Below are 24,516 nucleotides of genomic sequence, written 5' to 3'. Positions count from 1 at the left end.
AGTCAGAAGCGCGGGAGGGTGAGAGAATTCACCAGAGCCAGAGCGGGGAGCAGAGCAGGCAGAAGGACCGAAGTACACTGCTGAGGGGAGCAGCGGGCGGCAGGAGAGGTCTGCGCGCCATGTGGGACCCTCCTCCGTTGGCCGGGGAGCAGCCGGGGATCGAATCGTCGCTGCAGAAGCCGCGGGCAGCTTCGCAACCCAGCGGTCAACGCTGCGCCACTGGGGAGGCCCTACTACAACAATTTGTGAAGTCTCTTCCTAACTAAGCCAGGAGTATGGATTCTCCAGTAGCATGTTGGAATCAACAGACAAACACTGGCAATGTAGAACTGATTGCTACTTGCGTATCCATCCCTCCTGAGAGATTTTCTGAGTATTTTTGGGATTCAAACTGAAGCAAATGTGCCATAGGAACTTCTTTTTGGATTCTGCTCAGGGGCACCCCCGCAAATGTCAGAAAAACTTCACATAAATGAGAAGACTATAGACATCAAACTGATAGGGGTGAAGGATGTCCTGAGCAAACTCCATACAGGCTTTGTGGACTCCACCCCCACGACACTGGGAACTACAAATCCCATGATCACCAAAGGGTAGGTTTTGAGGACCTGAGGGTGGAGTTAAGCAATTAGGCTCTCTGTTTGGGTATTTAACTGGCATGTGGCCAGAGGTTGCCCCTTTTTAGCCACCAGGCATGCTAGGTTTTTGCCAGCTCAGTGCATCATTGGGATTCCAGGTCAGCAGAATGGGTAGGACACTTTTATGAACTTATCTCCCTCTTTTTCTCCCTGAGTTATTCATTTCCCATTTCCCCTTCCCTTGTAAATAAACCTTTTATCAACCTTTTGTGTGTGTCTGCAGTTTAGCATTAATAAGTCCCCTTTAAGTGCGCGGGTGAGGACCCACAGTTAAGAAAACAAATTTAATATCGGGGTTTGCCCTGTAACAAAAACCTATCCTAAACCCCTACTACTTTGGTATTTTACTTTATAGACTACACTGATGGCGAGAACACACTATGGAGAACTACTGTGGCATCAGGATTGAGTTTGAAATAGTCATATTTCTTTCCTGATTTGAAATTTATATAGCTATTAGACCTTTTATATTAACTCCGAAGATCAGTAAGAGTTGTTATTTTGGAATATTGGTTTAAAGCTTTAACCTCCATTTTTTTAATTGTTCCTCTGCCCTCAACTTGTAAAACTAGGGGGCAGGACATGCACCCTGTATATACTTGCATATGCTAATTAATTTATTCACTCATTATATGTCAATATGGTAAATATATTGTGTAATTTATACAAAAAACAGACATTAAAGAGGAATGAGATAAAGATAAGTAAAAATGAGGGCGTCCCCCGTGGCGCAGGGGTTGAGCGCTGGGTTACGAAGCTGCCCGCAGCCTCTGCAGCGCAGGTTCAATCCCTGGCTGCTCCCTGGCCACCGGAGGAGGGTCCCACATGGCGCGCAGACCTCTCCTGCCGCCTGCTACTCCCCTCAGCAGTGTACTTCTGTCTGCCTGCTCTGATCCCTGCTCTGGCTCTGGTGAATTCTCTCACCCTCCCCCGCTTCTGACTGTACCTAGTGCTTGTATAAATAAACAAATTAAATAAATAAATAAATAAAAATAAATCTTAAAAAAAAAGATAAGTAAGAATGAAATAAACAGTATTTTAAAATGACTTGATATAAAACCCCAAGGTAAAATTCCAAGTTAAGGTTCATCCTAAATGACAATGGATATAAACATAAATAATATATATGTAATAATATAACAAATACATAATAAATAATAAATATGTAACATATAGTAAATAATAATCTTAATGTTTCTAGTTTATTTGGCCAATTTCTCAGATCTGATCACACTCTATTTTGCTTTTTGCTATACACAGTGATTAATAAAGAGAAGAGTTGGTTCTGCCGTATTTTTTTTTACTATTTGTGTTTGTATTACTAACATTATCTTTAATCTTTGGTATAGCAGTGATTTTAAGTCATTTTACCACTTTGCAGGTGTTAGTTTATTTTTAAAGATTTGTTTTGTTTATGTATACAAGAGCTGGGGTGTAAACCAGAGGTACAGGGTTGGGCTGGGGGTTGAGATGATTTACCAGAGAAAGAGTGGGGAGCAGAACAGGTGGGCTGACTGAAATACATTGCTGAGGGGAGTAGCAGGTGAGACAGGAGTGGTCTGCTTCACCATGTGGGTTAGCTCGCTGGCTGGGGATGGAACTTGTGCTGCAGTGGCTGCTGATAACTTCATAGTGCTGAGACTTAACCCCTTGTGCCACCAGGGAAGCCTGCAGGTGTTAGATTATTACAGATAACTATAGTCTGTAAATCTGGGAACCAGGTACCTACAACCTGCAAGGTGTAGAAATGTAACGCAAGAGGGACTGTAGGTGTCATTGTCATTATCTCCCTTTATGGAATTCTCTCTCTCCCATCAGGATATTCTGGTAAAATGCATGAAGGGACAGAGAGCACAAGGCAATGCATGTGTTCAAAGTGTAAAATTTAATTTCTCTCTTGCAGTCAAGGTAAAAATAAACATAGTACAATTCTAATGTCTTCTCCCCAGAACTCAGTAGATGCCTTGTCAGCTCCATCTTGGAGGCCGTTAGTCTCGGCTAGGACTTCACAACCTATAACTGCAAACTAAATCTGACCCACCACCTGTTTTTGTAAATGGAGCTGTATTGGAACATGACAGCCTCCATGAATTTTGTCTATGTTACAAGAGCAGAACAGAGTAATACCAAAACAGGTTTTATAAGGCCAACAAAGCTTAAAATATTGCTAACTGTTCCTTTACAAAAAAAAGTTTGCAGATTGCTGATCTAAACCACCATCACTGGTAATCAGGGCTATTTCTCAGGAACAAAATAGGTTTATTTTGTTGTTAATTGAGATACTATTAAGAATCCCCAATCAGATATTGCTACCACAGCACACCCACCACCAAAGCACCCACAGTCCACCACCATGGTCTGTTGTGCTTCCTTCCCTCTTTGTTCTTACCCCTACTTCCTCCTCTTCCCTCTGGAAGCTTTAGTGCTGTAGTCAGCTTTCAAGGGTCAGTTATTAAGCTCGTCTTTAAGATAAGTTTATTTTAGACACAATTTATGTATAGTTTTTGGCTTTATAATTTCTTCTCGTTTCACTCAAGTTACTGATTCCATTTTTATTTAGGAGGAGTGGCAACAACACAGCAAGTCATCCTCCAATGAAGCTCTGCCTCAGGTACGTGTGCGTCGGAAGAGTATGTCCCTGTCCTCTGTTGAGGTGTACTGCAGTTCCCTCCCTTCTGCTCAGGTGTGCAGTTATTAAAGGATTCCTGGTGAAGAATCACAGACACATGGCAGATGGCATGGAGTAGTAATTTGGAGAGATGTTTCTTGTTGGCTTTGTCAGTTCATTGATGATGACTCACAGGCTTCTCAGCACCTCAGTGAACCTGCTCTAAAATGAGTCTGATAGCGTGTATGCTGCACATAAACAAAAGGAAAAGTCTGCTGTGGGCTGCTGAGAGAAAGGCCATTGAGTACTGGTGTGAGTGATTTTGCTAGCTAACTGGAGGAACGGAGGCATTCTCTTAATTCCTCTGAGCCTTAGGTTTTCCGTACTTCTGATTGTCGCCACAGAATGAGCACATGAGCTTCCCTTATGAACTAAGGCTTCTATTCTTTCCTCCTGCCTTTTTTATTCATTACTTTCCAGATTGTTTCTTCTGCACTAGACTATAAGGTTTCATGTTGTAAATATTTAACAGTCAACTCTCTGAAAAAACTGTGTGACTTGTTTGTGCCTCGGCTTATGCCAGGCAATTTACTAATTATAAAATAGAGGACATTCCTTACTATAAATTCCATGTAGCCAGTTGATTCTCATGAAATATTTTTACCGATATTTACTGAGCTCTTGTGTCTGTAGCTCACCTATGGTTGAGCTTGAAGAATGAGCGTCATTCTAGCGTGACTATTAGTGACATTTTCATTTATGTAGTAAAAGTGAGACAAGGAAGATATTACTCTTTAGTCAATGACAAATCTCCTCCACAACCCCATATCACTCTGGTAGTTTGCTGTTCATCATCCCTACGTCCATGAGTTATTACCTATTCTTGCCTCAATCATAGTGACTTGTGAACATTGACCATACTCTCATTTACTTAAAAGTCAATGCATTTCTATTACTGACTCCAAGAATTATGGGGAAAAGTGATAATTTGCTCATAGTATCAGTGTGCTCATAGATTACAACTATAATAGTGAACATTTATGAATAATCATTATGTTCCTGGCACTGGCCTAAGCATACATATTTAGTGAATTAGTTTAAGTGCTCCATCATCATATTAATATTCTAAGGGGGTGCTATTATAATCCCTACATTATAGAAAACTAAATTAAATACCGAGATGTTAAGGCATACTGTGAAACAGAAAATGACAAGTCCACACTGGTAATGATTCTGCAGGCAAGAGCTCAATCCTGTTTTCATTACAGAAGTTTCTATATCTTGCAAAGATGGAACAAGTTTACAAATGATCCAACAAGAGGCGATTTCTGCAAAGATACCTGTAGATTTTGTTACATGTCATTTATTACATGTCTCTACATCCTAGAGAATATCTGGGTACATCACCTCATTTGCAAAAATGACAACTATTTTATATCATCATTTCCAGCTAAAAAGAAAGCAAATACCATTTGTTTGGTTTGGTATTTGAACTTTTGTTAACAAGGAGAACTTTGCATAAGTTTCACATGCCTTAGTGGTTGAAGTTTGGACTCTGCAGTTAATAGTATTTCTAGAATTGAATCCCAATCCTACCACTCACTAATTGTGTGGCTTAAAAGTAAACTACTTAATCCTTAATACCTCCATTTTATCATCTATGAAGTAGGGTTAATCATAGGACTTCATATAATTTCCCCACCCTTTAAAGAGTTAGCATTTCTCTCAATAGAGAATGATGCCATGTACAGTTTGTGTTTGTGTGTGTAAGTTTTGATGCATTTTTAACTTGTCATTTAAAAAGTGTATAAGTCAGTGGTTTTTAGTATATTTACACTGGTGTGAAGTGCCACCATTATGTAATTCCAGCACAGGTTCGTCACCTCCCAAGGAAACCCTGTCTCCATCAACAGTCATTCCATACCATTCCAAGGTCCCCACTCTGCCCCAGCTTCTGGAAACACTAATACACTTTTTGTCTCTATGGATTTGTCTGTTCTGAACAGTGCGTATAAGTCATACAATATATGAACATTTGTGTCTGCTTTTATTCATTCAGCACAATATTTTCAAAGCTCATCCATGATATAGTGTATATTAGTATTTCATTCCTTTTCATGGCTGATATATATTCCACTGTATGGATAGGTCACATTTTGTTTATGCAGTCATCAATTGATGAGTATTTGAGTTATTTTCAGTATTTGGGTATTTTTTTCATTTAATAGCTATATTTAGTAATTTTTAAGGCTTGTTAATGTATGGACATTATGTACAAATGTTTGTGTGGACATATGCACTAAGTTCTCTTAGTTATTCCTAGGTGTGGAACTACCAACTCAACTTTTAGCTTCTTGAGAAACTAGAGTGTTTTTCTTTTTTTTTTTTTTAAATTTTTTTTTTAAATAATAAATTTTATTTTTATATTCCCCATACAATTGCAACCCCCCCATTCTGACCCCAATCCCTCCCCTCCCGCCCCTCACCCCTCAAAAAGTGTCTCTGGTTCATAGTTTTTTGTTGATTTTGATTTTCGCTGTCTTATAGTTATTCATTTTTCTGGTCCCTTATTTAAGTTTTCTAGATTCCTGCTATGAGTGAGACCATCCGGTATTTTTCTTTTTCTTTTTGGCTTATTTCGCTGAGCATGATCCCTTCCAGCGCCATCCATGTTGCCGCAAATTGCATGTGTTTATCTTTTTTGAATGCTGAGTAATATTCCATGGTATATATGTACCACATCTTCTTGATCCAGTCATCTATTTTTGGGCATTTGAGCTGTTTCCAAAGCTTAGCTATTGTAAATAGTGCTGCTATCAACATAGGGGTGCAGGTGTTCTTTGGAATTGATGTTTCTGTGTCCTTTGGGTAAATACGTAGGAGTGGAATTGCTGGATCATATGGAAGCTCTATGTTTAGTAGGTCGAGAAATCTCCACACAGCTCTCCATAGTGGTTGGACCAGTTTGCACTCCCACCAACAGTGCAGAAGAGTTCCTTTTTCTCCACACCCTCGCCAACACTTGTTGTTGCTAGTTTTTTTAATATGTGCCATTCTCACTGGTGTAAGATGGTATCTCATGGTAGAAACTAGAGTGTTTTTCAAAGCAGATGTACCATTTTGCATTTCTACTAGTAACATATGAGAGTTCCAATTTTCCATATCTTTGTTAACACTTATTTTCTGTCTTTTTGGTTATAACTATCCTAGTAAATGTGACATCATCATGGTTTTGATTTGCATATTCTTCATGACAAATGATAAGAGCATATTTTCACATGCTTACTAGACTTGCATTTATCTATTTTTGACAACTGTCCATTCAAATCTTTGATCCATTTAAAAAATGGGTTGTCTTTTTACTGTTGAATTTTAAGTGTTCTTTATGTGTTCTGGATACTAGACCCATATTAATCTGTATTTTGCAATTATTTACGCCCATCCTGTGGTCTTTAGATGTTATTGATACTGTCTATTGAAGCATAAAATTCTTACATTTTTATGAAGTTCAATATATCGATTTTTTCATTTGCTATTTATGCTTTTACTCTCAGCTTTAGGAATTCACATACCAGGTCATGCAAATTTTCCTCTTTTCTTTTAAATGTTTTTATATCTTTGGCTTTTAAATTTAGGTTTTTGCTTCATTTTGCATTAATTTTGCATATGGTGTCCTAAACATAAAACTTCATTCTTTTTCATGTGTTTTATCCAGCTATCTCAGTACCATTTGTTGAAGAGACTGCCATTGAATTATCTTGGCACCCTTTTTAAAATCTCATAAATTTAATGACTTATTTTTTTCTCAATTACTTTCCATTTGATCTCTATGTTTATTGTTATGTCGGTACTACATGATGTTGATTACTGTAGCTATGTAGTAAATCTTGACATTAGTAAGTGGGAGTCTTCCAACCTTGTTATTCTTTTTCAAGATTGTTTTGGCTATTCTGGTCTTTTGCACTACATTTGAATTTTAGGGTAAGCTTGACAATTACTTCAAAAAAGCAAAAGCAAAAAGAAACTGTCAGCTGAGATTTTAATAGAGGTTACATTGCATTGAATCTGTAGATCATTTTGGAAATATTGTGCTTTTTTACAATATTGTCTAGCAGTCCATGAATAGGGGATGGTTTTGTATTTAGATATACTTTTTTTTTTCATTTTGCAGTTTTCACTGTATGTCTTGAGCTCTTTTGTTAAATTTCTTAAGCATTTAAAATATTTTGAATGTTATAGATTTTTTAAAATTTCATTTTCAGATTTTTTACTATCAGCATATTGAAACAATTGACTTTGTATATTGATCTTGTCGCTACAATGTTGTTGAACTTGTTTATTAGTTGTAATAATAGCTTTACTCTTTTTTTTTTTAAGATTTACTTATTTATTTATTTATACAAGCACTGGGTACAGTCAGAAGCGTGGGAGGGTGAGAGAATTCACCAGAGCCAGAGCGGGGAGCAGAGCAGGCAGACCGAGGAAATACACTGCTGAGGGGAGCAGGGGACGTGGCAGGAGAGGTCAGTTGCGCCTTGTGGGATCATCGCCTGTCGGCCGGGGATCGAACCGGCACTGCGGAGGCTGCAGGCAGCTTTGCAAGCAAGCGCTCAACCACTGCGCCACCAGGGGAGGCCCGCTTTATCTTTTTTTTTTACACATTCCTTGGGATGATCTAAATATATAAAATCATGACATCTACAAATAGAGCAACTGCTACTTCCTCTTTTCCAATCTGGATGACTTTGTTTCTTTGTCTTACGTAGTTGTCTCACTAGAACTCTGGTCAATATTGAATAGAATTGGTTAGAGCTGCCCTTTTGTCTTGCTTTTGGACTTACCAGGAACGTTTCTGGCCTTTCACCAATATGTATGATATCAGCTGTGATTTTTATAAGTGCCCTTAATCAGGTTTGAAGAGGTTCTGTATATTCTTAATTTGTTTTTAAGAATGCTTTTATTTTTAATCATGAAATGGTGTTGAAATTTGTCAAATGCTTTTTCTACCTCCATTGTGATGATCCTTTGTTCTATTAATATGGCCTATTGCCGTAACTGCTGGTTTTCATTGTGATTATAAGACTGTTGGTTTTTAAGGTTACTGTGGATCTAGAACTGGAGGAGTAGGATAGGAAGTTAAAATGGTCCACACTTTACTGTTCATAATTACCAAGATTCAGCCATTTTTCTTGAATAAATGTTCAAGTTGTTATGTTACTTTGGCTAATTTCTAGAGTTCTCGTTTCCCAATGCTTTTCTTGCTTTTAAGGAGGAGGAGATTTTCAGAATATTTTGTCCCATCATTCCTGCTGACATTATTCACATGCTTTTGTAAAGATTATATAGGCTGATAAATATAAGCTACCTGCAAAGGTGTCTGACTCATAGTAAGTAGTATATAATTATAATTAGCAAATTTATCTCTGGTTCAGTTGGGTTCTTGGAGAAGTCTGCTGGCTTAGGAATAAAGAAGTTATTTTTCTCCTATTGTTTATAGAAAACAATCTACAAATAATCACATACATTTCCTAAAGCTCAATGCTAGCCCCCAGACTTTTTATTTTGGAAGAGGTAATCATAACCAAACCTTTTACCTTCTTCTATACTCCCCACTCTATATAAAAGAATACTTCCCACTCTATATAGAATACTTCCCACTCTATATAGTCAGGACTCCAATCTGACAGCAAGTCTGTATCCATAGTCTGTGATCTTTGCTACTTGCAATCATCTGTGCATAATGTATGCCCTACATTGAAGGATCAAAGAAAGAAAAGAGAAAGGCGTTGGCATGATAATATAAATTATATTAGGTTAAACACTGCAAAGAAATTAGGAGTTTTCATTCAATTCAAATGTGTGAATCTCTGCTGTTATTCTGAAGCTTATCTTTTAACATAAATTGGAAATTTGATTTTTCCTGTTCAAGTAATATCAGTCACAGTTAATGTTAAAAGAGCAAGAACTATTTGCTCCCTATATGATTCCATGTCAAGGGTAGGTTAGTAATTAGTATGCACATGTGCATAAAAAATGATATAACTAATTGTATCAATAAAAAAACACTGAATTTATTAAACATGTGGGTGTTTTTTTGGGAAGCAGAGTATTATTTGATAATGGATGATCATGATATTATGAATTTTCTCTGCTTGTCTGTTTGTACTTCCCCCATCTCCTGGATCTGAATTCATTATATAGTTTCTGATCTAAAAGAAAGTATTCAAGTATTCTGATAGAGATTCAGTGAGACCTCTGTGCAATTAGTTCTTTGCCACATCACATTTGACTGGATACCAGATGGGCTGATTTCTCTGTCACCTTTGCAATTGTGGTGGTTGTTTTTACAGAAATACCTAATTAAGCAATTAAAATAAACAGTTTTCTTTTGATTTTTGCCCTTTGCCCTTCTAACCATATTTGAGTTTCCTTCTTTTATTTTTCATCTGGGGATTATAGGAATGGGAGAGAAATTAGTGTTGATTATGCATCAACATATAATAGGGATATAACCATTTTCCAAGAGTAAAATGATATAACATGTCAGTAGTTGGAGACATTTAAGGACTAGGGGAAAATATATCCCAAGTGTCTTCCCAGGAAATAGTGGTATCCTTTCAAATGTATATCATGAAATGTACATCATGAGTTTTTATAAACCTAAATAATCATCTCATTTTAAGATAGCTAGTATAGGGCTCTACGGTCTGGCTTCTCCCAGCTAGTATTCAGAGATCTTGCTCCACCTACTGTCACAAGGTGCTCCTGTTTCATTAACCTCAAAGTTGTACTAAGGAGGGAGTTGGGTCACTCTTAGGAATACAAGAAAGCCTGTAATTCTGATAGGTTCAGGAACTGGAGAGTGTATGCTGCCCAGCTGGTGGTTGATAAGCTCTCCTTCTTCCCTTCCCACAATGCAGAGCTCACCAGCAATTATGTGTTAGTCCAAGTGCATTGTTTCTGATTTTCCTCAGAAATTATTACAGTAGTTTGAAACAGACTCACTTAAATGATAGGCCAAAAAACCCTGTTCAGTGGGGTTTGCTTATTCTCCCAAGTCCTGAATAGGAAATTTATTTCTAGGAGTCCATTATAGATTTGAATCAATCAAGTTGATGGCAAATAAGACAAAACAAACAAAAAAATCTCTTCTCATAAAACCTGCAAAAGAAGATTTCCCTTTCACAAAAGAATCGCAACTCAGATTGGAACTTTGTTATTGGTGCCCAATACTTGAAGTATCTTATTAAAGAATTGATTCAATAATATTTTTTTCTGAAATTTGTTCTGTTTTCTTCCCTTCCTTATTGCAAACAACTTATAATACAGGATTTGTCTGTTATTCTTTGGTTCTTTTTCACTCACAGATATGAAAAGTTAGATTGAGATTTCTCTGAGTTGAAACATTAATGAATCTGTTGTGGGCAAGCCAATTATAAATTTCATGACTTGTTAAAAAATCCACAGGGGGAAAATCTTTACTAAATTGGGTTTTGGGGACATTGGACAAATAGATGCAACAGCATATGCACATACATATAGACAACAGTAAGATGGGATTTTTATGTGTGTATTTGGGTATGTATGGAGAGTGGTCAGGAAAATAAAGAGACAGAAAGGATAGAGATGAAACTACATAAAATTTTGGTGATAATTGATTATTTTTTTTAAGATTTATTTATTTATTTATACAAGCACTGGGTACAGACAGAAGCGCAGGAGGATGAGAGAATTCACCAGAGCCAGAGCAGAGAGCATAGCAGGCAGATTGACGAAGTACACTGCTGAGGGGAGCAGTGGGCGGCAGGAGAGGTCTGTGCACCATGTGGGACCCTCGCCTGGAGGGCAGGGAGCGAACCGGTGCTGCAGAGGCTGCGGGCAGCTTTGCAACCCAGTGCTCAACTGCTGCACCACCTGGGAGGCCTGATAACTGATAATTTTAAACTAGGAAAACCTCTGCAGGTTACTACCAGCAGTTGTGATGACCACATACAGAAAACCTTTTGGCAGTGTGGAGATTCTAATGGGCAAACTTTTTAATGCATTTTTAGTATGTGTGTGTATGGTTAATTTTATGTGTCAATTTGACTAGACCATGGTATGTCCATTATATTATACTTCTTATACTGGGTATTTCTGAGAAGGTGTTTGGATGAGACTTAGCATCTTTAATAGAATAGTAAAACAGATTGTCCTCCATAATGTGTATGGGCCTCATCTAATCAGTTGAATGCATGAATAGACAAAAAGATTGACCCTCCCCTGAGTGAGCGAAACTTCTCCAGCTGCCTTCAGACTCATCTGCAGCAGTGGTTCTTCTTGCCTGAAGGTCTTTGAATTGGAACATCAGCTCTCCCTGGGTCTCTACACTGTTGGCCTCATGCAGATCAAACCTCTTAGCTTCCATAACCACTTGAGGCAATTTTTTGTTGGTTCTATTTCTCTGTTGAAACCTAAGACAGTGGAATTGGTAGATATTATATTATTAACGAAATCTTAGAAAATGTGTGGCATAAAATAGACATGATATACCAACAACATTGATGATGCATATTTATGGAACACCCCAGACTCTCATAGAGTTGAAAGCAATCCTAGGGGTCATCCCAATGCTCTAAAGGTCAGACGATGTTTGAATACTCTGGGTGTCAGAAGGCTTACCCGTTTCATTTTTAAAATAGTAATGATAGACCACAGTTTTTTCCAAAATCTGTAAGAAAGGGAAAAACTTTTTTTCCCATCTTGAATTCATCTCATAAAATTAGTAAGTCTGATTTAACCAGAAAGCTTGGGAGAAGAGAGCTGCTTCAAGGAAAGTCTCAATAACAAAACTGAAGTCTTTGTTGGATCTCCTCAAAGTCATTAAAGGCATATTTAAACATGAAGTTATTTTATTCATTCCTGGTTTGCCAGCTAAGTAGGAAAATTCATTAGTGACATTTTGGGATCTTGATTTTAGAAAGAAAAGACAGATTGAAAAAGTTAGTTGTAATAATTCCTTGCAAATGCGCTTACACGCACACTCACATACACACACACAACACACACACACACCCCTCAGAATTATCCAGTCATTGTTTTAAATAACATGATCCTGATTCACATCTAGAGTTGAGTAGTGTATAGATGGATTCTTCTCTCAGGTGGGTTGATGTGTCTCTTCTTGGTATATTTCGTTTGAAACAGAGAAAGTTAGCTTGGTGTCTATCTTGTGGCGAGAACTGTAAGATAAAAAGCTAGAAATGTTGTTGGCTATGTTTCCTGTCATGTGGTTCTGCAAAAACAGAAGGAGAAACAAATCAGATGTATAATCTGAGCAGATAGGACAGATAGAAAACGATGTCTGACTTCTTTAAGGTTCCTTGTTCCTTGTTCTAGTATCTCCTGACATCCAAATGCACTCCCTTTATTTTAACAGGTTCTGAAAGACGTATCAATATTGTCACAATGTATTTTTTAATGTAAGCCAGTTTGAGGAGTATTTTTGTAGGACAAAATTTTTTGAAAATGTTAGGGTGTATGTGGATATATTTTAGTATATCTAAAATATGTACTCCAACTGAGAAGACAGCTGCAAAATCACAAAGGAAATATCAGCTCATTCCATTTTGTAGGTAATAATTTGAAATGCACATCTGAAGTTACCCTATTTTTGATAAGCCCAATAAATAGTAAAATACATTAGAAGTACTTGTCAGAGCTTGGCTTTAAAATAGACACAAGACAAACAAAGGCAGTTAACATTACTCTCAAAGGGCTTAGGGATTTTCTTTCATGTGATATTTTCAAATAAGAGCAAATGAAGTAGGTACCTGCTATTTGGGAGGGGAAATGTGCAAGATAAGTATCTAGAAAGCCTTCAAATATTTCATTCCTGAAACACTACTCTAAAATATATTCTCAGCTGCTGCATCACTGCATGGGGGTTGATCATACCTACTCCCTGAATTTATCAAATGCACGAAATGAGATTGTGTAGTAAATGAGATGTGGCCAAAGAGCTGGGACTGCCAGAGACCCAAGGATCTCAAATCAGGCCTCTGCAAGAGGACAGTTCAAGTTTCCTTCATATATGCTTCGAATAACTGGAAGTGGACTGCATGATGTCAGATTGGCCCCATGATTTTAGAATTTAGAAAGCATCTAGACACTTCTAAACATGAAGTGCTGATACATTTGGTGCTGTGATCCTTCACTGTAAGTGGACCACCTCCTGTGTATGGTACCTAACACTTGTAGGTCAGATGAGCCTGAATACATCTTTCTCTGGGAGTAAGGAATACATTGGAGAGGGACATTATTCATTTTAGGGCACCAGAGAACACTGCAGTAAAATTTACTAAATGGAATCATATATGTTTATATACACACACATATGAATATGAATGAGAATCTACTATGGGATTTCTACTTATAAACCTCCTTTCCAATTATATTTGTTAACATGTAACTGGTTATTTCCTTTACCTTTGCTTTAGGGGAGTCACAGATAGAAAAAATCATCTTCTGGAGTTCATTCATAACTGTAGTCCTAAGTCATTTTTGTATATTGAATGCATGACCTTCCAAACTATCCTATAGATGTATTTATGTGCATAGCTTTGAATATTATGTAGTCTGATTTTGTGTAATGATCCAATGTTTGTTACAGTAAGTCACTGTTCCCCCCCACCCCTGCCAAATACCTAGGGCTAAGGGTATCTTAAATGAGTTTGAGTTGTATTGCATTATATCAAAACCAGTTTTCTATTTTGGTGCCTTAATCCAGCTACAGCTGTTTTGTATTCAGTCTTTAGTAGGTGAAATATCAGCCTTCATGTCAGAGAATTGTAGCTCCCCCTCCTGGCCCTAAGTGATTTTTAATTTCTGCTTTTTTTTTTTTTTTTTTCCTGGTCTCTTCTTTTCTGCATTAGACTTAATCCCTATGAAGGGTAACCTTATAAGGAAAAATTCTCCAGGGAGTCTCAGTCTCCATTCCTTGGGCCATTGATTATTAAATTATCAGAACCACAAAATGTCATGGGAATGTGGTCTTTGGACCAAAGGTTGTCCTCTGGAACTTGCTGTGATGAGAGAAATGTTTTGTATCAGTGCCACATGGTAGTCACTAGCCACATGCAACTAGTGAGCACTTAAAATATGGCCAATGCAAATGAGGAACTGAATTTTTAGTTTTATTTAATTTTAATTAGTTTAAACTTATCCACCTGTGGTGACTATGATATTAGGTTAGACACTAATACTTCTCACCATAACTGTCTCTGATCTTGCTACTCTAATCAAACTTATGAAATCCCCTGGCAAAGAAGGTTGAAGGATAGTTGTGCCACACTACATCCAAAGTATACTTTATTCTTTCTGCTACATTATTCCACACCATTTGATCTTCTTCAGAGATCAAGCCAGGGCTGAGGCACATCTAGTGTAGAGCTCTTTTTTGCTTCATGGCATAGTTTTGCCCTAGCACAGTTCAATAATGAAGCTATAGGTCTGAACTTCTCAGATATACTAATCTGTAGAAAGCTATTGGCACTGGTTGGGGAGAAACAGTTCATCATAGTAACATATAGAGAAAAGGAAAACAGAACAGGTGAAGATGAACATCTTGACTTTACTATCAGCTTATTGGTTTTTGCAGCAGAAATGAGAGATATCTACTGATAATCCCAGTAGTAGTGCCCAAGGGACTGGAAATGGGGCGATCCTTGAGCAACCCTACCCACAGCATCTGTAGCCACTCCCTAAAACCACTCAAGAGACAATCTTAAAATAAAGTTGTCAAAATTTCAACCTCTATCCAGCCTGTAATTAGACTATTAAGCCCCCTTTATATGAAAATTCTAGAGCTGCACCATGCAACCCTGATCTGCATGAAAAGTGGTTTTGTAAAACAGTTATAATCTAGAAGTCCATCTTTGCTTTAGAAAAATGATCCCCTAATAGTTTTCTTTAAATAGAAATTCCTTTTAAAGCACTTAATGATGCAATAAACAGCACGAATTTTCAGATACATAATAATGTAGAAAGCAAAAGGTACACCTGCATTTTATAAAACAATAACAAAGGTTCTAAAACAGACCCAAAGCAAATCATGTCTAGTATCCCTTCAGGGAGGTGCTTATAACTTGGTAACATCATTAGTTCCTATTGGAAATTTTTTCGGAGACAGTTTGCATGGAAGACATGAGACAATGGAGGTTTATTGCATTGTGTTATTGATTGAATCTTATTCTGTTACACACTGAGATTGTTGTTTTTTTAGCAAATTGATACATTTTACTGAGAATTTCAAGAGAGCAGAGTTATACTATGTGAACAGATAAAATTTTCAAATCCATACTTCTTTAGTGAATGGAGAAGAAATGAAATGATTTACAAGATGAATTAAAGGATAAATAAAGGAGACAGAAGACAGTGTGCACTTCTTCCAATTGTTATTACTAGTCTCTGACACAAGAGGGAAGCAGAAATTAACTCAAGATTCCTCCCGAAGTGTTATCCAAGTTAATCACAAATTAGCAATCTTTATATAGTAAAATGGACAAACGTTTAAATTAATAGTTGCATATTCACATTATTAGAAATTATTATTTTTATATTGGAAATAGGACCCACAATAGCTTTTGTTTGTTTGTTTTCAGGGGGAGGTTACAGAAAGCAATATACATAATACTTAAATAGTTTAGGATTGAAAGTCAAACAAATATGGAGTCTCGTCATGGTTCAAGTTCATAGCAATTGGGTTACATTGACCAACCCCTTGGTCTCTTTTAAATCCAGCTTTTTCATCTAAAAACTGGGATAATTGTATCTGCTGTATCTCAGAAGTGTCACAAGAATTCCATAGGATGCAGTATGTAGAGGGCACATGTTTCCAACACAGGCAGTGCCCCCAACAAATGGCAGCTGCTATGATTTGTTTTTGAAAATCTTTAACACAAGCCTTGGGTAATTTGCTATCCCCCTGAGAATTAAATAAAAACATATCCTTAGAAATTATTTTTTGTGTTGTATGCAGGACCTGGTTGCTATCTTCTGTCATACTGTGTGTGTGTGTGTGTGTGTGTGTGTGTGTGTGAGAGAGAGAGAGAGAGAGAGAAATTTCCTGTGTCTGGGGAAATTAATTCTCAGCTCTCTTATACCACAGTCTTCTTGTCTCTTGTCTTCTCTCCTCAACTTCTGGTAAACAGAAAGAAATCTTTCGTGTTCTTTTATGGGCGCTTATACAAAGCATGTATAGAGAAGTTTGAGGCTCTATGTTTTTAAAGTATAAGTTGTGATTTTGTTCCATGGAGGGCATTGGGAAAATGTGGAGCTTTGTGTAAAAGGAAGAGAGCTGAAGTACGAATAGATTAAGCAAGTTGCAACCATTAACAAAATGAGCAAGCCATAAAAAATTGTAATGTTAATATTAAATGTGAAAAACTTCACTAAAATATTTACTTAGGATTATTAAGATTATTTATGATAATTATCCCCTTTTGGAATATTCTATTTACTGTTTGATATAAATCAAAAGTGCAAACAAACCACCAGAGGGAATGTTCAGAATATTACGACAAATAGAAATTGTTTAAAAATACACTAGAGCATGACTCAAAGAGTAGCTGATAACTGTGAACAGTTGTTACTCTAATCAACATGATAGATTCTAGAGAAAACTTGCAGTTACAAGAATTGAGTGTATATTCCCACAAAGAAGTACTAGCTACCTGATATAATTACAATGAATTATACTGAATTTATTTAAAACTCCACTAGGCCACCTTACATTCACCAAGGATAGTGAGATTTTACTCATCTTCATTTGTCGGATTTAGTCATGATTGCTGTCATTTTCCCCCTTCAAAATGCCTTGGTATTTTTGTTTTTCTGTTTCTGCCCAGGGCCAGGCATCCCCTGGTTTCTAATTTTTATCTCCTCTTCCAGATAACTTGTAGCAGCTACCTAACTGTTGCAGGCTATTTAATCCCTCAATTTCCTCCATATTCTGTCAAATTAAGTTCACGAACAATTTTCATAATTATTCTAGTTCTTTAAAATCTTTATAAACTATTTTGTGTTTTAATATTATCATTCCTTGAGCTGGGCATGGATGATTAGCTAGGATGTTTATAACTGTTATTTCTAATATTACAAAAAAATTTGAAGGATTACCCCATTTGAGAAGCTAAAAAAATTCCTAGGGAGGTTAAACCACAGCATGTAAACCCCAGGGTTTACTCCAAAGCCTACTTTCTTTCTCTGAGTCTCCTGGTGACTCATCTATAGGTTCTACTTTTGGTGTCCCCCAGGTTGGCTCTGTGCTAACTATTCTACTCCTTCTCTTCTTTAAGGATATTTCTCTGTCTTTTCAGACCTTTGCTATATTGTCCTACAAATGAATCATCGTCATTCCATGTCCAAATAGGTCAACTCACAATAAATGGCCTTGTCCATTTTTATTATGATAGAATATTTTCATAATTAATTTTCAGAGGCAGCTTATTTTAAATTTAAGGTTTAAAATGGTATAAATACTACATACAAGATGGAGTGGATACATATCTCCCTATTTCTGTTAGGTTCAGCTAAAACTTCTAAAGGGCCTTTGTAAAATGTAGAGAAGTAGGTACATCTGTTCTAGAGACCACAGGACCTCAAGAAGGACATGGTGATGAATTCCCAGTAATTTCCTTTTACTTCACATATCCCAGACTGGACCCTAGAAAAGCCACCAATTTGGAAATACTAATGGGTGTACATAAAACAAACCCCAGGAAAAGCTTGCTCTCTCTAGTCAAAAGACCAGGGAAGGGCAACCAGGACAGAAACATTTAGATAATAACCTCTATTCAAGTCAAATACTAATAGGGAGACTGTAACCCCATCTCCACATCTGCCAACAAAGGTTGGATTTGGGGCTTAGACTTCCAGCCTTGACAGGTGGAGCTAGGCACTCCCTGCTGGAGTGGGCAAGGGGTCATGTGGGGGAGGGGCTCCCTCCGTAGCAGCCATGTGGAGGGTCTGACATTCCAACTGTACACAGTGGACTGAGTGTCCCGCTCCCCCTCCAATGACATGAAGACAAGAGGCACATTGAAGAGTCAGGACTTTCATCGTGCATCTGAGCTAATGAGCCCCTATCCCCTTCACACAGTGGCATCAGTAAAAGTCACATGAGGAGTTACAAGGAAATGTCCCTCCTTCTCTTAGCCATGGGTCATCAGAGGTCTGGAGAGAAATCTGAACTCCCATACTTACTCAACAGTTATGAAGTGCCTCTTCCCCACCCTCCGCATTAAGTCTCAACAGAGGCTGAGTAATAAGCCTGACTTACACTCCTTTATGGCAGCATGCAGTGTTACCTTCTTCACCTGCTGGCAGAGTGCAGAGGAGGTCTGCTACAAGAGTAGACTTAAATAAGATACATATTCGTAATATGCTATCCCAAATGTCCAGGATATAATTGAAAATCATTTATCACTTGCTCTACCAGTAAGCCTCAACTTTTCAAAAGGGAAAAGACAACCACCAGACACCACACCAAGGTGACATAGAAGCTGGAATTATCTGACTAGGATTTTATATCTTAAAAATGCTTCAAAAAGCAATAATGAACACACTTGAAGCAAGTGAAAAAGAAAGTCTCAGCAAAGAAACAGTAGATAAAAAGAATTAACCAGAAATCTCAGAACTGAAACATATAGCTGAAAATTTTTTTTATATTTATTTATTTGTTTGTTTGTTTATACAAGCCTGGGTACAGTCAGAAGCGCGGGAGGGTAAGAGAATTCACTGGAGCCAGGGCGGGGAACAGAACAGGCAGAGTGATGAAATACACTGCTGAGGGGACCAGCGGGCGTGGCAGGAGAGTTCTGTTGTGCTATGTGGGACGCTTGCCGGTGGCTGGGGATTGAATCGGCGCTGCAGTGGGTGCAGGCAGTTTCGCAGACCAGTGCTCAACTGCAGCGCCACCAGGGGAGGCCCATATAGCTAAAACTCATTGAGTGAGCTCAACAGTGGAATGGAGAGGACAAAAAATAAATCCATGAACTTGAAAATAGAACACTTATAATTACTCAATCGGGAGCTTATCATGACATCTTTTAACTAAGTAGAACTTCTAGGAGTTGTGTCTCAAATGGGATTTGCCACAGGTGATAGGATGGAGTAGTATACTGTCATGAAGTCTACCTGACTTCTCATGGGATGATGGAGGGAAAAATGGATACTGAATATGGGATCAAATGTTTTTGGTCATGGATCCACTAAGCTGAGTAATAAAGGTCTGACCCATGACCTCAAGATTTGCTTTCTCTTTGTCCATATTTTTTGGTTCCCTGTTTATAGTATTTAGGTCAAAATGTCTAGAGTAGTGGGGCCTCCCCGGTGGCGCAGCGGTTGAGCGCTGGGTTGTGAAGCTGCCCGCAGCCTCTGCAGCGCCGGTTCGATCCCCGGCTGCTCCCCGGCCATCGGAGGAGGGTCCCACATGGCGCGCAGATCTCTCCTGCCGCCCGCTCCTCCCCTCAGCAGTGTACTTCAGTCCTTCTGCCTGCTCTGCTCCCTGCTCTGGCTCTGGTGAATTCTCTCACCCTCCCGCGCTTCTGACTGTACCCAGTGCTTGTATAAATAAATAAATAAATCTTAAAATTAAAAAAAAAAATGTCTAGAGTAGCACTGAGATTATCTTCCAGAAACTCAGAAACTCAGACTTGTCTTTATGCCTATAGAATTAAAGAAGAGGACATGGTCAGAAGAATGGGGGTCACTAAGAGTTACTTTCTTCTTTACAAAGCAGGATTGTTTCTTATTAATGTGTCAAAGTCACAGGACAGTGATAAAGTTTATATTTCAAATAGATAGGAAGTCAGTCTGGATCCAGGAGGCAACTGAAGTGGACTGACACCATGGGGGTTATTTTCCAAGGGAGGCAGTGTTCCCCAAGCCTTCTCTGGTACTGTTCCAGAGAATAGAAACTGGAAGCCTACTAGGATGCTCCAGCTGTAAGGCATGCCTATAGTGTGGGCGTGCTTTGACAGGAAATTGCATTGCTTTTTAGGTAAACAGAAGTAGACTATGCAAAAACTCTGCTCAGGTCCATTATATGAAGGCATGTGTGTGAAAGAACTCAATCTAAAATGTGGAAGATGCCTGAGGTGGTGATATGGTGTCTGCTGAAAGGTCATAATAGAATTATATAAATTATAACCCATGGATAGGCAAGGACTTAGAAATTTCTAGCCAACTAGGCTGGCATTTAGAGTGCTGCTCTAATCCTGAGCATGCATATGATTGGTAGCTAGAGAAACTGAGGCAAACTCTAATCCTGTGGACTGGGTTAAATCATCAAGAATGGAGGAAACTTTCTCTTGAATGACTAGTTATTACATCTATGAACAGAAGATGAGGACTCATTTCTGCTTCTTGCCTGTGCCTGGGAACCAGCAGGTAGATCCAACAAACAGTATTTGGAGAAGAGAAAGCTGGAGAAACACCAAATAGGCTGACCAATATGCCATGGTACTTACTACTGTGATTAAGATTAGTTTATGTAATTAGTTTTTCTGCAGGATAACCAAAGAAGCTCTTGTTTTCTTTGTGAAAGTAGAAAGAATTTTATTCCTTCAATTTGTGGTCTAAGGGGAAAATGAACAGAATATATGTCTTTATAGTTTCCATCTAGGCTATCAAGGGATTCCTAGGCTCAGAATCTAACTAGCAGGCTTGACAATTTAATTTTGCTTGGTTAATTCCTTTTCTTTAAGGATAATGTCAAGTTGCAGGTTTTGGAAGGTGTGACAGGACCGAGAGTAGGACCCAGAGAACCCTACAGTAGTGTATGATGAATACGTTAAAGATGTCATCATTCAGGGATGGATTGGCAGTTCTAATCAGCTGATTTCTCAACTGAGTGGTGAGAATTAGTTTTAAGTGGAGGAGTTATGACGTGTATCCTGTTGAGGACACTATTTCTCTGTACAGAGCAAAGTTCTTTTTGTTATAGAAAATTCTGACTAATATAATAGGAACTATAAACCTTGGTTCCCCATTCATGGCAATATCTATAGAGTTAGAGACTTTTTTTGCCAATGTTACTCTTTTCAGAGATATATAGGTATTAATAATTTCCCTGGAGATACCTGAAGTGCTGGAGGGAGAAACTGTTTTCAAAATCCAGATCTTCAAAGCACTGGATACTCTCAGAAGGCTAAGCCCAGACTTTGCTGCCTCATTTTGCCTCTCTATAAAATATAGACGCTCTAACTTCTCCATACTATTTTAAGGAATGACTAATTAGACATATTTGGAGAATAGATGAACATATAACAGGGTGTCAGAGTAGAAGAATTCAAATGTACTCAGGTCATCTTTGTGCAAACAAATATAAAATTCAAATCCTGAGTTCTACCAAATGGATGTAATATAGATCCAAGTCTTTTGGGAATCTCAAATTCCTCCAGGCCTCGATTCCTGGATTTCTAGGACTGGTGCTGAAATGAGAAAGGAATCCTCTTGTCTCTCCTCTGGACTTTAGGACATTTTCTACCAAATTCGAAAGTCTTTGTGGCTTCGGTCCCTAGAAATCTGACATTTTCCTTTCTGTTTTGCTGTTTTTTTCTTTTGCATTTCCCTAGTGTTTCAAATCTAGGGCTGGTCTTACCAATCCCAGACATTTTTTCCTTTTCCACTATTTTCTAAACAGTCTCTCCTATGCCACCATTCACTGGATTTTGAGCCCTTTGAGTTCATATCTTGTGTGTATATGTATGTGTGTGTGTGTATATATAAAACACATATATAACACATTTAAAACTGTCATCGAATAAATGAAAACTGAAAGTTTTTCTAGTGGTAGTCATATTAAAACAATAATTGATATTACTATGTCAGTATACCAAGAGCCAATATATCTTACATCAGCTTTCTATTAAAACTTCCAGTACTTGTTTTTTTTTCTTTTTAATATAATTTGCTTCCTCTTGGACCTCTCTACGTATTTCTATTTCTAGTCTATGTCCCCATCTTTGTTGCAGTTCGTTGGCAGTGCAAAGGCTGTTGACATCATCAGGATTTGAAAGACAATCACTATCACTAGCTTTGGTTACTACCATCAGATATCTTGGTTCTCATGAACACATTATCCAGTGATCTTACACAATATCAAAATACTTCAAATATATAGAAACATCAGCAGTCCAAATTTCCACCAAAGGGAAAAAATAGTCACTTTTCCTTCACTCAGTCAAACTCAACATTATCATCCTGTGCAGAAAATACGCTGTCCCTGCAGTTCTTGCTAATTACCTTTTACTGCTGGTGCCTCCTTCTCTAAAGGGAAAAAGGGAACTATTCTGGAAAATATAATTGGATAGTAGGTTCTTCCCAACTGAGACTAGAGGTAATCGTTAGTTTTAGCAACTAGTGGTTCAATAAAAACTATCTGTAACAAGGCAATAGGAAGCTATTTTTTTTAAAAAATGAACATCATGATTTTTAATTCAATCCCTATCCCTGTTCTCTAAATATCATGTCAGTAGAAATAAAAACATTTCTAAAACAAAAAAAAAGTATATATGGTGAGTAGATCAAGATTTCTGACTTGAGATTTTTGTCTTAGTTCTCATCTTGTTTAATTGACATAAGTTCTATGGAGGCAACATGGAATGTGTGGTCCAGAGTGACAATGGAGTCTCACCTCAAATGTCCTTGTGCCTGATGCCTGAACCATTCAAAGTTTTCTTCCAAAGCTATGAGATAGTTTGAAAGAATAGCTACTGGTAAAAATCCCTCCCCTCCTCTGAAGACTATGGAAGCTAACGATTGGCCTACCTGTTTGAAGTCAGAAACTGTCTTGTGTTGCAGAGGAAAAACAGCATAGAGTTTGAGGAATAGTAGGAGCAGAAACCTTGAAAAGGGGTTTAACCTAAAATAAAGAAGCACAATCTGTCTACAGTCAATGAGAATTATTACCAATTTTTGAAAGGAAAAGACAAGCAAATCCTTCAAGAGTCATTTTCTTGGGAACATCTGTGACCTTTGGCACATGGCTTCATCAACCCAGTAAGCCCTTACAAAGAGCTTCCCCCTTCCCACACCTACTCAAACTCTGTTTAATCTTCTTATGGGTACTTTTGTTATCAAGCAATAAGTGTAAAAACTGCCACAGGGTTAGAGCCTCACTCACTGCAGAGAATGAAAGGCCCACCACCCAGTAGGGCAGTTGTTTCTACAGCAGTTCCCAAGAAAGTGAAAGAAATCCCCCCTGTACCACTGTCTTTCAAAGGCTCACAGAATGGTCACTCCACCCTCTTCCCAGCATCCCCTTCAGTCAAGACTTCAGGAGCAGAGTTTAGACTGTGGTTGTACACAGACATGGTGGCCTTTGCTTGAGTGCTGTCTGGTTGTCCTCATCTACACTGGGCTGCCCCAACACATTGTATTTTTTTTCTTTCTAGTTATAAAAAGGGATTAAAAAAAACAACCCCCCCCCCCAAAAAAAGAAGCCCTCCCTCCTTCTTTCCTTCTCCTTGTTTTGAACATCACCGCTTCCTTTTCTGCTCACCTACCTTTGTGTTTTCTGGCACACATGTGCTTTTCTGAATGCCAGTTTGAGGTCAACAGATGTTGTCATGAAAAACAAGAACTAGAAAATTATAAAATATCACTACTTTACATGGTTATTAACATGAAACTGCAGCAATATGCTTTATAATTTTTAGAATAGTGTCTTGTTGGGCATTCTGTTCATTGGCTTGGGGAATTACTCTTACTGAAAAATAGACCATTCTTTGTAGATATGCTTAAGCAAGAGGTGTGTTTATGAGACTTTAAAAGAAATAGATTGAGACTCTTAAGATATGATTCCTGAGTTGACTGTCAAAAACCAAAGAATTCAGAGGCTGGTGGACACCGAGTCATCTGGTGTATATAGTTCAGTCTCCCTCCTGATGTAGAAATCTTTCTAGCAGTGTCACATGGGTTTTGGAGTTGGAAGGGACATTAGGAAGATAAAAGTACAGGCCCTAGAATATACAGCTTAGTGAAGAAATTCTCTTTAGATCATCCTAGTTACATAATCACTTAGTAACTGCTTTTTAAACTTTCCAGAATGGGAACTTTTCAACACATACTGTAACATTGTGGGAAATCTCAATATTTAGAAATCAGTTAATTTTAGAAAGCTGATTTCTAGTTCCTTGATGGACCCACATATGGGTTCTGGAGCCTCACAGAAAGAATCTAAAGCTTCTTCAAGTATTTCAGCCTTTCAGATAACTGAAGTTTACT

This window comes from Talpa europaea (genome assembly GCF_964194135.1).
Source record: "Talpa europaea genome assembly, chromosome: 14".
NCBI classification, from domain to species: Eukaryota; Metazoa; Chordata; class Mammalia; order Eulipotyphla; family Talpidae; genus Talpa; species Talpa europaea.
This window is presented reverse-complemented; position numbering follows the sequence as displayed.